Source organism: Ailuropoda melanoleuca, chromosome 1 (assembly GCF_002007445.2).
Source record: "Ailuropoda melanoleuca isolate Jingjing chromosome 1, ASM200744v2, whole genome shotgun sequence".
Taxonomy (NCBI): Eukaryota; Metazoa; Chordata; class Mammalia; order Carnivora; family Ursidae; genus Ailuropoda; species Ailuropoda melanoleuca.
The window spans coordinates 161,589,889-161,606,171 of NC_048218.1; positions in this window are offsets into that span (position 1 = coordinate 161,589,889).

Here is a 16,283-nt window from a genome sequence, read left to right on the forward strand (position 1 = left end):
GAATCCCGTAACGCCGGGATCACGCCCTGAGCCGAAGGCAGAAGCTTAACCGCTGTGCCACCCAGGCACCCCATGCCTTTAGCACTCTTATTACTGTTTTACTTTTCTTCATAGTTGTGATATACCTAACATTAAATCGTATATTACTGTATTGTGTTTTTCTGATGTGTCTTAGAATGTAGGCTCTGTGAAGACGGGGACTTCATTTTGTTCACTGATACAATCTGGGCGTGTGCAACGGTGTCTGGCACATACTAAGTGCCTGAAAGTATTTGTTAAAAGTAGTTACTAAGCCATTCTATACCTTTTGCTTTGTGCATCTATACCTTTATTTATATTAAAAAAAATTGTACCAGACATTCTTTCTATATGATGTAAGAACTTCTTTCCAAGTCAGTAAGTATATAACTTTCGTGGCTCTTCTGCTGTGTGGCTCTATCACAGCTGATGCGTCTTTCCCTTAATTATTAGACATTTTGCTTGCAAGCGAAGGATTTAGACCTAGGTATGGGACACATCTAGAGGTTGTTCTCTTGCCATTATTCCATGCTGTCATTATTTTAGGTGGTAGTGGGTGATCCAGTAAAGTGTGAGTAATAGCCATTTGGGGGAGACAAAATAAAGTGGTGAACTAGCTCCACTTGTATAGAATTACAAGGATGGAAAACCAAAATGGCTGATCATCCTCAGACCTTGTTTTAGATCAGACACAGCAGGCTAGAAGCATTTTGCAGAGTAGGGAAAAGACAGGGAATAAAATGTAGAGTCACCAATCCATAATTTGGTAAGAGAGCTGGGAGGCGATTGGTCCGTTGACAGACTTGTGCTTAATCAGATCAAGTTTGTCATTTTGCACCTTTGGCTCAGTAATGTTAGTCTGTATTTAATTAAGGAAGATAGGCTATGGAGATTTTTCTAAAAATTAATGGTTTTTAGGTCTTACCAACGTCTGTATCTTCCAAATGTACTTCCAGAATGACTTTAGGACCTCCTTTGAGTCCTTAGGTCAAGGATAACTTAACATTGCTTCTAATTGTTGATAAGCAGCATCATTCATTTGAGTAAATCGTTTTTTGTTTCACTTTCTCAGGTGCTTAATTCATCCACCTACCCATCCTTTCTTTACTATTTACCAATTTTTCAGGCAAAGAAATAAACTAAGGTTCTGAGGAGTCTTTTTAGGTGGGAGGGTATCATGGTAGACGTGGTATCAACGCTTCAGGGAACAAAACATTTCGAGCCACTGGTGTTTGGGAATTTACACATAACATTAGGTTATGTTCAGTTTTGACATAAATGTTTTTGTTTGTTGGCTTATTTGTTTCTCATCCTCATGACTTTGAAAAGGAGAGAAAAAATTCCCTTTTACTCTTTTCTTTGAATCTCAATTGGGAGTTTCAGTCCAAAAGACTTGAGTGGATGATTGATTGAAGCAGGACAGCATAGAAAGGGGACGTCAGCCAGGTAAGGGGCCACTGGCCTGCCTCCTGGTAGAAGCTCTACACCTCTTATATTAAAACTATTCAAGGGGCGCCTGGGTGGCTCAGCCGGTTAAGTGTCTGCCTTCAGCTCAGATCATGATCCCAGGGTCCTGGAATTGAGCCCCATGTCCGGCTCCCTGCTCAGTGGGGAGCCTGCTTCTCCCTCTCTCTGTGCTTCTCCTGCCAGCTCATGCTCTCTCTCTCAAATAAATAAATAAAATATTAAAAAAAAAAGAAAACTATTCAAAACTGGAATGTGCTCTGGGAGGAAAGTTTTATAGCAGGAAATATTTGGAAATTTGTTTTTAATGATGCCCCCATTTAATGGGATCATTATGGTCATAATTATTGAGCATCTACCAAGGACTGTGCCCTGTACAGTGCTTTTCATGTACAGTATCATGTTTGATCTTCAAAACAACTTTGTGAGGTTCTATTACCCTCGTTTTCTAGATAAGGGACTATGGTGCAGAGAAACTGGATATGGGGCCTCTGGTCACAGATCTTACAGACCATACAACAAAGATTCAAACCCAAAAGGGTCTGTCTCCAGAGATTGTGCTCTTAACCACCGTGTCTTATCCTCTGTTCTTCTAATCTTGGCTTAAGTACACTCCATCTTGTTCCAGCACGTAGGAATTCCTCTTCTTTGATTCAAAAGAGAGATCTGCTTCTCTCTTCACTCCTTACTTTGCTCCTAAAGGTCTGGGTGAGCAGCAAGCGCAGAGTCTGCAAGGCATCACACAATATGCATTTGGTGCCCTGGCCTTGATGGTAGCCCACCACCCAGGATCCTGATGCCCAGGTTGGCCAGGGCTTGGGAATCATAGAAGGTGAACCCATTCCTGGGGAACTGGCTGGGAGCACCAGCCAGTTGTATTTGAGTTTATAAATGAGCCTGCCACGATAGTGTCTCTCACATCCAATCTTGCAATAAAGGGAAGCGAAGGATTGGCTTATGCAGATTCCTCCAGGGCGAACAGAATCTTCTCAGTCTACCCTCAGGGCCATTTCTTGTGCTCAGCATGGGATTCAGGGCATCGTCAACTCACCTACAGTAGTTCTCTGTCACCGTAAAATCTAGTGCTAAGATTTTATTCACAAGGCTTAGGTTAGGGATTTTTGTGGGGCCAAAATATTTCTATCATTTTCCAGTTCCATAGAGGCCAGAGTGGATTCAACACCACTCTCTTGGTCTGTTTTCCTCTTTGTAATCTCCTTAGGTTTACAGATGGACCATTTGATGACTCTGGAGGAAGCCCAAGATTGTCTCAATAATGACTTAATAGCGTCTGATTTAAGAGTTTCACATAGTATCTCTTGAGTTTTCTAAAATATTAACAAAGCCTTAAAAACATCTGGCCATTTCTCCAAAGCTTGCCTGTTGCTTTGAGAGCATTTTATTTTATTTTAAAAATATTTATTTATTTATTTATTTGGTGGAGATGGGTTCAAGGAAGAGGGAGAGAGAATCTTAAGCAAACTCGGTGCTGAGCATGGAGCCCAATGTGAAGCTAGATCTCAAGACCCTGAGGTCATGACCTGAGCCGAAACCAAGAGTCGGACACTCAATCTATTGCACACCCAGGCGCCCCAAGATTTGAGAGCATTTTAAATTGCAGAAGCTCTGGACCCACCTCTTTTCTTTCTGGTCCGCACACTGGTCATCAGACTGGAAACGACCTCTCTATAGACCAGTGAGGTAAAAAGTGACCTGGAAATCCTTGTTTTTAGCATTGTCCATTATTACTTGCTCTGTATAATAAAAGGGCAGCTGTTTGGTCTTCCCCTGAACCTGATGTATTTAAAAATGTAAAGAATGTAAAGACTGCTTATTGCTAACTGTTAAGAGTGCCTTTTAGCTACAAATATCCTTCTCCTTTTAGCTTCCAGGCAAAGAAACAGTTGCAGGAGGAAGGCAGGTATAAGTTGGCAGGGGGTGGTGGTGGTGGTGGTGGTGGGGGGGAGGTGGTTTTGATATATTAATGTGGTTTGTTCTCTTTTCCTCCTCAGACAGGCTGCTGTCATTTTCTGCTTTGGAAAATAACTAAGTGGCATTTGGAATTAAAGGCTCCCAGGGAAAGTGGTATGACTCTTGAGAATTTTCAGATAAAATCACTTTCTGTCTCTCTGCGTGACTTAGTTCTTTTTATCTTCTTCCCTAAAATCACGTATTAAAAAAACAATATTGGGTTTCAATACAGTGCTTAAATAACCATGGTGAAGAGCAGATGAAAGGTAGCTCTTTGTCTGATTCAAATGAGTGACTTTTCTTTCTTTTTTTTAAAGATTTTATTTATTTATTTGACAGAGATAGAGACAGCCAGCGAGAGAGGGAACACAAGCAGGGGGAGTGGGAGAGGAAGAAGCAGGCTCATAGCAGAGGAGCCTGATGTGGGGCTTGATCCCAGAACGCCGGGATCACACCCTGAGCCGAAGGCAGACGCTTAACCGCTGTGCCACCCAGGCGCCCCTGAGTGACTTTTCTGACAGTCTCAGCTCAGGGGCTGAGAGACCACAGGAGCAGCGGCTCTGCCCTGTTTCTAGAATGATAAAGTTTTCCTGAGGCTAAAAAGGAAGCCGAGGCCACAACTCTAAAAGGAGGCAATTGTTCTTATTGTTGATTAGGGCTCAGTTAACTTCACCAGGGGAATGACGGCCTTGGATCCTTCTTTTACCCTCAGGAAGATTTAAGCTACACCTTCCACCCCTGTCTTCTTCTTCTGGGAGTCTACGCTTCACGTTCACTGGTGCCAAAGTGGGGAGAATTCGTTTCTTCACAACTCAGGCCAGAAGGAAAGTATTTTCCTTTGCTTCTGCAAAGCCAAAATAACTAGTATTTCTTGCCTGAGGGCTGGCCACTTGGGAATGGTGTTCCAACTCTAGGCGCAGCTGGAGCCCTCTTGCCATCTTAGAAGGTAATGTTGGAATTCCAAACTGATGAAGCCCAGCCCAGAACTGGTCACGACCATGAAACAGTCCTATTGTTTCCTCTTGTCAGGTTTACCTGCCCTGTTTTCCATCATACAGTCCAGATTTGTTCCTTTCCATTTCCTTGCCTGGAATGCCTGGTCCTTTTCTCTGATGTGCTCTCTCGTTTTACCTCCTTAGGATTCCAGGTTTCAGGTTCCCAACCTCAAAGGATTGCTCCTTCTTCTGTGGCATCTCATATCACCTGTGGGCTCTGTTTCAGCATTCGGTCAGTCATTTTTGCTCTTGCCGCTGTCTGGAATGCTCGTCTCTCAGCTCTTTGCGTGAGTGGCTGTCTTTAAGTCTAAGCTGAAACACCACCTCCACAGAAGCCTTCGCTCACCACCCCTTCTAAAGCGGGAGGCTTTTCTCTACATTCAGAGACTGTCAGGTCCCCAGCACCTGGCTGCTCTGCCCCCTATTTCTAGAATGATGTTTTCATCTTCATGAGTTTGAAAAGGGGGGAAACATCCCCTTTTGCTCTTTTCTTCAAATCCGAACTGGGAGGTTCAGTCTAAAAGTGTTGAGTGGACAGTATCTGGCATGTAGTAAATATATAATATATTGTGATAGATGGGTGTAATTTAAGTAGGATGTTATCAAACCTTTTATCCTAGTTATTTCTGTGTAAAGAGTCATGTATTTTAATAAAGAAAATATTATTTTGAAGTTGACTGTTTTAAAATACTTTAGATTTTTTTAAAAAAGATTTTATTTATTTATTTGACAGAGAGACAACACAAACAGGGGGAGTGGGAGAGGAAGAAGCAGGCTCATAGCAGAGGAGCCTGATGTGGGGCTCGATCCCAGAACGCTGGGATCACGCCCTGAGTCGAAGTCAGACGCTTAATGACTGAACCACCCAGGTGCCCCAAAATACTTTAGATTTTTTAAAGTTGAAGTTGAAAAAATTTGATTCTTATCTTCCATTGCTTTGAGAGTATGACTTTTGGCAAATATGTAATTTCTGATTCAGTGCATCTAACTCCAAAACATCGATGATGCTGTCCTATGCGACCCCATGGGCTTTGGTACAATAAATAGAGTGTGTCTCAAACCCTGTGAGTTCTTAAGAAGAAAATATATAAAAGAATGATCAGGTGGTTCATCTCAAGTTACTAGGCTGAGGCCTTGTACAAAATGGTGTTCAGTATTTATTTGTGAATTTAGCGTGAGAAAAGGAGTAGGTGGACTAGCACCTAGTAAGCAATAAAAAGATATTTCATATTTCTACAATTCCTAGGCTATATCACAATGCAGTCTCTATCCAGGACTTATTTTCCAAAAAACTGTAAGGACTATGTAGTGCAATGTTTCAAATGATAGGTTATGATTCATTAGGAAGATATGATATCAAGTCAGTAGGTTGTGACCAGCATTTTGAAGTAATGGAATAAAAAAATTGAAATATCAGATTCTATAATAAGTAATAAGGGTAAATGTTCGTTGAAACTTTTGATTCAGATTTTTGTGAGTGTGTGTTTCCTGAATCAAGCTGTAAAATGTATTCTTAGGTAAGTTGAGGTTAAAAAAAATTTTAAAGCCACCAAAACAGCATAATTATACAGATTATAATTGAAATGGTGCTGTTCTCATTTTGCTTGATTTAATAAGAAAGATAATTAGTACAGAATTCCATGTTTGCTGCTAGCGGCAAGGAGAAAAATAAAATGCTATACTGGAAAAGCCATGTAGGATTTTTTTTTTTTTTTTTTTACCCCCAGCTTAGGAAGATAATTAGAAGAAACTAAAATACACCTGCTTTACTGATAAATTCAAGTCATGTTCTAGGAGATCCTTGGTCAAATTTCTCTTTATAGACCAGCTACTATGAAACTAATGATTTTCTCATTTTTAATAGAAAACAAATGGCACTATCAAATTATGACTATCAACTAAGGTTTTTTTTTTCTTTTTTTGTTTTTTTTTTTTAAAGATTTTATTTATTTATTTGACAGAGATAGAGACAGCCAGAGAGAGAGGGAACACAAGCAGGGGGAGTGGGAGAGGAAGAAGCAGGCTCACAGCTGAGGAGCCCGATGTGGGGCTCGATCCCATAACGCCAGGATCACGCCCTGAGCCGAAGGCAAACGCTTAACCGCTGTGTCACCCAGGCGCCCCTCAACTAATGTTTTTAAGCCATGCTAAGAACTGTACACATCATCCTGAATTCTTAGTATGCGTATCGCTTAAAAGGAATGAAGCTTTATGTTTTTCAATTTCCTGTGACAAGTCCCTTTCTTTCTACAAATTTTGCTTGCTTGCTCCTTAATATATGTACTTGGAGAAAGTGTCCTCACTGGACCTGCTTCAAAAAAAACAACAGAGTTTTAACTTTGTTTTTAACATTTTATTGTGAACATTTCAAACCTGCCGAAAGGTTGAAATAATATGTCCAGCGTCTAGATTTTATCATTTTTTGTTATACTTTACCACATCTGTCTATGAATCCATGTTGTTTATGCTTTTTGAAACGAATTACAGTTATCAGCACACTTCCCCTGAGGTACTTTAACATGCATATCATTAGCTAGAGTTCAATATTTAAAGTTTTTTCATTGGGTCTAAGATTTATATATAATACAATGCACAAATGTTAGGTGTACATTAGCTGAGTTTCAACAAATACATTAACCCGCTACCCAACTCCTATTTTTTTTTTTTTAAAGATTTTATTTATTTGTTTAAGAGAGAGAGAGGGAGGGGCGCCTGGGTGGCACAGCGGTTAGGCGTCTGCCTTTGGCTCAGGGCGTGATCCCGGCGTTGTGGGATCGAGCCCCACATCAGGCTCTTCTGCTATGAGCCTGCTTCTTCCTCCTCCCACTCCCCCTGCTTGTGTTCCCTCTCTCGCTGGCTGTCTCTATCTCCGTCAAATAAATAAATAAAATCTTTAAAAAAAAAAAGAGAGAGAGAGAGGGAGAGAGAGAGCATGAGCAGGGTTGGGGGGAGGAGCAGAGGGAGAGGGACAAACAGACTCCCTGCTGAGTGGGGAGCCCAACGTGGGGCTCGATCCCAGGACCCTGAGATCATGACCTGAGCCAAAGGCAGATGCTTAATTGACTGAGCCATCCAGGTGTTCCCCCTCCCCCCCACAAAACTTCTATTATGTAGAACATTATCATCACACCAAAGGCCTCACATACCTTTCCTTGTCAAATCTTCCCATATTTCTCCACCCCCAAGGGAAATTTTTCCACCATAGATTAATTTCACCTATTTGAGAATTTCATATAAATGATAGGATACGTTATGTACTCTTGTGTCTATCTGCTTTCGCTCATCATTTTGTTTTTGATTTTTATTTATGCTGTTGCATGTGTCAGTAATTTGTTTATTGTTGAGTAATATTTCAATGTCTGAATGTAACACAGTTTGTATATTCTTTCTCCTATTGATGAACATCTGGGCTGTTTCTAGCTATTATAAATAAAGCTGCTATGAATGTTGTTTTGTTTTGTTGTTTTTTTTGAATTTCCTTAATAGAAGTCTTTTTGCGAACATAAGTTTTCATTTCTTTTGGATATATACCTAGGAGTGAAATTACTGGATCATATGGTAAGTATATTAAGATATACTTTTTTCCCCCCAAAGTGGTTGTGCCATTTTACATTCTCACTGGTGATGGAGGTTTGATTGGATGTCTCCACATTGCCTCATGCTCAGGGTAGGTAATAGCTAATAGAAGGGTCATAGTACTTCATTCCTTTGAAACATTCAACCCATTGTGCTCCCCCCATTGTGCTCCTGGGAGAGCTTAACTGTAGATTGTGAGCAAACTTGTCAAATAATACGAGTCCTGAACTGTTCATGCGTACACTGGAAAAAAGATTATCTCAAAAGCAGAGGGGTGTAAAAGCATTGTCTTTGAGACAGAGAATAAAGAGACTCCTAGAATGATCCTTGACCAGTAGTCTCTGTCATTTGATGTCCCAAAAGTCATTTCATTGCTGCTTCTAAAGAAAGTAAGGCCTACTAGCCCACAGGAGAGAGTTGTTCCTTGGCAATATTCTAAACCAAGTTGCTAACTGGTTCCTTGGGAATAATTGTGTATTTTTTTTGCTTGTATTGTAGATTTATTATACAACTCTCAGGTACCTGGTTAGAACTCGTTTTTAATTTCTACTTCATATTCCTGTCTGTTTGTGTGGTTTTCTTTTATTCTGTTAACGTGGTGAATTGCACTGATTTTCAAATATTAACCAATTTTGCTTTCAAAGTTGTAATGTATTATTCTTTTTATGTATTATTAGATTCAATTTGCTACTATTTTGATTTAAGGATTTTTAAAACAATAGATTTATGAGATTTATGAGAAAAATTGGTCTGTAATTTTCCTCCTTTAGTTTTGGTATTGAGTTTATTCTCGTGTCATAAAACAAATTGAGACGTATTCTCTATAAGAGTGTGTAAGATTGATGTTATTTCTTTGTTAATTTTGAAGAAGTTGTTAGTGAAGGGTGTGGCCTTGAGATTTCTTTTGGGGAGGGTCTTTAAATATGGGTTCATTTTCTTTAATAGGTATAGAACTATTTAGATTTTATTTATTTAATTAATTTATTTTTAAAAAGATTTTGTTTTTGAGTAATCTCTATACCCAGCGTGGGGCTTGAACTTATAACCCACATGCTCTACCAACTGAGCCAGCCAGGTGCCCTATTTAGATTTTATTTTTGTGTTAGTTTTAGTAAGTTGGTCTTTCCTTTAATTTTTCTTGTTCATTTAAATCTTAAGTTTATTGACATAAAGTTGTTAATATCTTATTGTTTTTTAAATATCTACAGTATGATTTGTAATGATGTTGCCTTTTATTTTTGTTTTTTTTTTTGTTTGTTTGTTTTTTTTAAAGATTTTATTTTTTTATTTGACAGACCTAGAGACAGCCAGCGAGAGAGGGAACACAAGCAGGGGGAGTGGGAGAGGAAGAAGCAGGCTCCTAGCAGAGGAGCCTGATGTGGGGCTCGATCCCATAACGCCGGGATCACGCCCTGAGCCGAAGGCAGACGCTTAACCGCTGTGCCACCCAGGCGCCCCTATTTTTGTTTTTGCTTTGCTCTTTTTTAATGCTTTGTTCTTTGATTATTTCTTAGTCATAAGGTAGGATTCTACACACATTGTGACATTATTTGTGCTTTTTTAAAAAAAGATTCTATTTAATTATTTGTCAGAGAGAGCGCGTACAAGCAGGTGGAGGGGCAGAGGGAGAAACAGACTCAACTGCTGAACTGGGAGCCTGACGCGGGGCTCGTTCCCAGGACCCTGGGATCATGACCTGAGCCAAAGGCAGACGCTTAACCTATTAAGCCACCCAGGTGCCCTGATTTATGCATTTTAACAATATATTCTGATGATTTCATAGCAGTATTTAGGAGATTTTCCTAATTTTTTTTCTTTTTTCTTTTTCTTTCTTTCTTTTTTTTTTTTTTTTTTTTTTTTTTTTTTTTTTTTTTTTTTTTTTTTTTTTTTTTACTGCTACATAGGACTTCATAATACGGCTGTTCATGCAACTAGTCCCCTAGAGATGGACGTTTGGTTTGTTTCCAGTCTTTCTGCTGTAACAAATAGTGCTGAAGGGAATAACTTTGTACATATGTATTAAAATTTTGTTGTTTTTGTTGGTTATGATCTCATTCACATGTATAATTTAAAAAGCAAAACAAACAAAGAAAAAAACCACAAAACCAAGCTCATAAATATAGAGAACAGACTAGTGGTTGCCAGAGGCAGGGTTTAGGGGTGGGCAAAATGGATAAAGGAAATCAAAAAGTACAAACTTCCAGTGATAGGATAAATAAGTCATGGCAATATAATTTACAGCATGGTGACTATAGTTAATGATACTATATTGTAGATATGAAAGTTCCTAAGAGAGTATATCACAAGAAAAAAATTCTGTGACTATGAATGGTGATGGATGTTATTGTGATCATTTCAAAATATATTCAAATATGGAATCATTTCATAATACATACAAATATGAAATTTTGAAACTAGTATAATGTATGTCAATTATACCTCAATTAAAAAAATAAATTAAGAAAATTTTGCTGGTGTTATCTTTGGGGTAGATTCTTAGAAATGGGATTTCTTAAAAATGGAGGAGAGGTAATAGCTATAGATTAAAAGAAATTTAAGAGATATAACAATCAAATACAATAAACAATTTTGATTGAATCCTGCTATGAAAAAATGAGCTATGTGTAACATTTTGAGGACATTGGTAAACTTAAATATAGAATAGGTATGAAATGAGTTTAGGGAATTATTTTTGTGTTATTGTGATAATACCTTTGTAGCTAGATAGGAGAATGTCTTTTTTTAGATGTGTAAAGTATTTTGGCATGGCATGTCAGTGCGTGACACTTACTTGGAAACAGTTCAACCATAATAATAAAAAATATAGATAGATAAAGCAATAAAGTTAATATGACAAAATGTAAATATTAACAATGGTTGAATCTAAGTAGTGGATTTATAGGTGTTAGTTGTACCATTTTTTCTACCTTTGTATATGTTTGAAAATTTCATAATAAAAAGTTAAAAATTAAAAAATTACAGGGGCACCTGGGTGGCTCAGTTGGTTGAGCATCCGACTCTTGATTTTGGCTCAGGTCAGTGTCTCATGGGGCATGAGATCAAGCCCTGCATCTGGCTCTGCACTTGGCAGGGAGTCTGCTTGAAGATTCTCTCCCTCTGCCCCTCCCCCTACTCATGCATGTGTACACACGCACTCTCTCTCTCTCAAATAAAAGAAATCTTTAAAAAATATATATAAAATTGTCTTACCTTTCTAATGAATTATTGTTTTTATTCTTATGTTGTGACTTTCCTTATCCATAATAAGAATTTTTTCTTGAAAGTGTATTTTGTCTGATACTAATGTGGTTATCTCATTATACTAATATACTATCTCAGAATACTAGTATAATTTCTTTAGGTTAATATTTGTTTGGGAGTCGGTTCAGAGGCTGTAGCTGGAGAGGAACCACCTAAGGAGAGCTCTAAAGATGCTATCTGGGGGTACGTGGCTGGTTCAGTTGGAAGACCCGGTGACTCTTGATCTTGGGGTGTGAGCTTGAGCCCCACTAAAAAAAATAAACTTTAAGGAAAAAAAGATGTCTGTGCACGTGACCTTGGGCTGTGGCTTTCATCCTCTCTCAGAAGGCTGGTCTGTTCTCCAAAAATGCTTGGCAATCATCCTTAATTGTCACAAGGAACGTCCATGCCTTTAGCACCTGTCCTCAGAGGCCTGGCACTGCTGGGGTGTCCTCTGTTTTTGAAGAGTGTATTCTTGGAGCTAATACCTCTGCTGACTTTGAAGAGACTGGACGTGTCTTAAGTATTGGTGATAGTATTGCTTAAGTACATGGGCTGAGGAATGTTCAAGCAGAAGAAATGGTAGAGTTTTCTTCCAAGCTTGAAGCATATGTGTCTGAGCTTGGAACCTGATAATGATGGTGGTGTTGTGTTTGGAAATGAAAACTAATTAAAGAAGGAGACATTGTGAGGAGGACAGGAGCCATTGGGGACATTTTAGTTGGTGAGAACCTGTTGTGTCATGTAGTAGGTGTCATTCATTGGTAATTGGTTCCAAAACCATAGCCAAGTTGGCCTGAAAGCGCTTGGGATCATTCCTCCAATCTCTGTGCAGGAACCAGTGCAGACTGGCATTAAGGCTAGTGGATAGCTTGGTGCCGATTGGTCCTGACCAACACGAGCTGAGTATTGGTGTCCAGTGGACTGGCAAAACATGATACTTTATCCTGATTACTTCATGATGCTTTAAAAGACAAAAAATGTTCTTATATAACCATAAAGCCATTTTTACATCTATCAAAACGAAATACCCATTTCTTAAGTTATAGTACAAGCTATTCAGATATCCCTATCACCTCAAAAAATGTCTTTTTACAATTATTTTTTCAAGGCAATCCAAACAAGGTCCACATTTGATTCTTACAGTTTCATTTGCAGAAGTGCTCCATTTCCCCCTCCCTTGTTTGATTTACTTCTTGAAGAAACTGGGTCAGTAGTCCTGTAAAATGTTTCTGTTGTATCCTGTGGTGTTTAATTTGCTTTTCCATCCTCTGTATTTCCTGCAGTCTAGAAGTCAGATCTAAAGACTTGATTAAATTGTATTTTAGATTCTTGACAAGGACAAGCTATAGGTGAGTTACAGACTCCATATTATTTCATCACCTCAAGAGCCACATAGGTCAGATGGCTTCACTCTTAGTAATGCTTAAGTTGGGACACCTGGGTGGCTCAGTCAGTTGAGTGTCTGCCTTCCGCTTGGGTCGTGATCCCTGGGTCCTGGGATTGAGTCCTGCGTTGGGCTCTCTGTTCAGCAGAGAATCTGCTTTTTCTCCTCTGCTGCTCCCCTCTGCTTGTGCTCTCCCTCTCTCTCTCTCTTAAATAAATAAATAAATCTTAAAAAAAAAAAAAAGGGTAATGCTTAAGTTGTTTACGTGGTGACAGCCTGATTCCCTCACTGTAAAAATTTCCAACTATCTTTTACTTCATGATTTTGGTATCTATTGATGAACATTGTCTGATTCACTTAAAAATAAATAGGGGTTGCAAGATGGTGATTTTCTAATTCAATTCAATTAGCTAGAATTCTTCTGTATAGAAGAACTTACTTACATCCACAAGGGTTGTTTGGTTATCCTGAAATACTGTCATACCAGAAAGGCAGGACAGATCTTTAATCATTTCCTTTTAATTATCAAATTTCACAGTAATGTGTTGGTTACCTAGCAACCTCCATGAGGTCCATAGTCTTTCTTTTTTTTCCTTTTTTGACTAGCAGTCTGGACTCCTGGCTTTACCCATTCCGTGTGTTTCTGTCCATTGCAGTTGTGACATGCAAATTGTTCTATTTTGGGTACAAGCGGGAAACTTTTGAGGCTTCTGTGTTTGTTTGATATGACAATATTAGCTCTTGATAGCCTCTGTTTTCCGGTGAAATAAGATATCCTAAGCTCAGGGGCGCCTGGGTGGCTCAGTCTTTAAGCGTCTGCCTTCAGCTCAGGGCGTGATCCCAGCGTTCTGGGATTGAGCCCCACGTCAGGCTCTTCCACTGGGAGCCTGCTTCTTCCTCTCCCGCTCCCTCTGCTTGTGTTCCCTCTCTCGCTGGCTGTCTCTCTCTCTCTGTTGAATGAATAAATAAAAATCTTAAAAAAAAAAAAAAGATATCCTAAGCTCAGCTGGCATATTTCTTGAAAGTGACTGTCTGGAAAATCCCGAGTCCTTTGAGTGTGAAATGGTGTTTTGAGACCACAATACAGGATTCTTTTTGCTACTGAATCATTGTTGCTTCTTGGCTTTTTCGGTGGATGGAATAACTAACTATAAAAAATTTTAAAAAGTACGAGTTTATACTGATATTTATAACTGTAATTTAAAATTACAAGTTTTTAAAAAAATTTTATTTATTTATTTGAGAGAGAGAGTGAGCGGGAGGGAGAGGGAGAGAGAATCTGAAGTGGACTCTGCACTGAGCGCAGAGCCCAATGTGGGGCTTGATTCCATGACGGGGAGGGGAGATCATGACTGAGCCAGAACCAAGAGCTGGATGCTTAACCGACTGAGCCACCCAGCTGCCCCAGGTTTTTGTTTTGTTTTGTTTTGTTTTTAAAGATTTATTTGTTTACTTTAGAGAGAGACAGGGAGTACAGGGAGGAGGGGCAGAGGAAGAGGGAGAGAAAGAATCTCAAGCAGACTTCTGGCTGAGCACAGAGCCCGAGGCAGGGCTGGATCTCAGGACCCTGAGATCATGACCTGAGCCAAAAATCAAGATCTGGGCACTCAACTGACTGAGCCACCCAGGCGCCCAAAAAGCTTTGTTTGTTTGTTTTGTTTGTTTTTTTTCAACCGACCTTTCAATGCTGAACAGCTTTAACATAAGTTTCTTAGTAGTAGTATATTAAAATATGCATATGTTGGTTTCCAAATAATAATATTAACAATAAAACTACTAAATGAAACTAGATAATTTAAGATTGTTTGCCTTTTTAATTTTTTTGCCCTAAGGATATATCCCACTCAGAGCTGTATAGTCAAACTATTTTGTTCAGAGGTCAGTTGGAATGATTCTTTTCTCTGTGTGATTTTTCACCAAACGGATACCCAGTAGTTTCATTTGCTTCCGTTTATTTTCAAGTTCTCGGTATTGGTTTTTATTTTCTTTTTCAATTTAGTTTTGTGTTTTGCTTCCTACCTCCTTCTTGAAATACTTCTTTTACTTGTCTTCTGGGACAGTACTTTTTCTTTGGTTTTATTTATTTTTCTGACTCATCTGGGGCTTCTATTCAGGCTCCTTTCCTGGTTCGTCCTCCCCTTCCGGCTTTAAACCTTGGCGTGTACTAGGCCCTCTCCTCTACGTATATTCACTTCCTCGTGAGCACATCTTTTAGCATCATTTGTTTTCTGATCACTCTCAAATTCATATCTCCTGCCTAGTCTTCTTCCCTGAATTGCAGATCTAGATCTCCAGCTTCTCATTCACCATCTGTACTTGGAGGTCTAACAGGTGGTTTAAATTTCACATGTCCAAAAATGAACTCTCGATATCCACCCAGCTGTTCCTCTGACAGCCTCCCCTATTTCCGTAAATAACAGCTCTATCGTGTTGGTCAGGCCAAATACCTAGAAGTCGTCCTGACTCCTCTCTCTCATATTCCATAACTGTTCCGTCCGTAACTGTTCCGTCACTATATCCTGTCAGTTTCTACCCTTGAAGTATAGTAAGGATCCAGTCAATTCTCCATTCCTCACCATCTCTCCTGCCACCACCACCCCTGACTCAGCTGCTATAAATTCACCAGGTTTATTATAATACTCTCATAACAGGTCTTCCCATTTCCACCCATGCTTCTCCTTCACGAACTAGTCTCAACTTGGCAGAGTGAGCTGTTAAAAGTCATCCCTGTGTTCAAAACTCTGCAGTATATTCCTTCAAAAATACCTGGATTTGGGTACCAAAACATCTACTTAACTTGTTTCATTTGTACCATTCCTTCAAATAAAGTAACTTGGTATTCCTGTCCCCCCCCTCCCCTGACCCCTCCCTGAATATCTGGGTTTGGGGAAAGTGGGTGGACATTAGTGAAACAAAGGCTGGCCATGTATTGCTAATTACTGAAAGTGGGTGATAACGACATGAAATTCATTATACACTTTTATTTTTTTAAAAGATTTTATGTATTTATTCAACAGAGATAGAGACAGCCAGCGAGAGAGGGAACACAAGCAGGGGGAGTGGGAGAGGAAGAAGCAGGCTCATAGCAGAGGAGCCTGATGTGGGGCTCGATCCTGTAACGCCGGGATCACGCCCTGAGCCGAAGGCAGACGCTTAACCGCTGTGCCACCCAGGCGCCCCCTGTGCCACCCAGGCGCCCCCCACACTGGATTTTAAAAACTTAGAAAGAAAGAAAAAAAGTGTAAAATAACTCATGAGTATTTTCTTATATTAGTTACATGTTGAGATGACAATATTTTGGATATATTGAGTCAAATAAAATATATTACTAAAATTAATTTTATTTTTTTCTTTTGCCTCTTAAAATATGGCTACTAGAAAATTTAAAATTACAGTTGTTGGTCGTGTCATCTTTCCATTGAATCCATAAAGCCCTCTAAGTTCTGGGTCCTATTTTCTCTATGATCTCATCTCCTGCTTTTTTCCCCTCTTCCTTGCTTGCACCACTCCACCCATATTGATCTCTTTGCTAAGAACAAGCAGAATACGTTCTGCCCCAGGACATTTGCACTTGCTAATCTGTCTGCCTGGAGCACTTTTTCTCAGTTTCTCTGTGGCTCACTCTCTTGTTT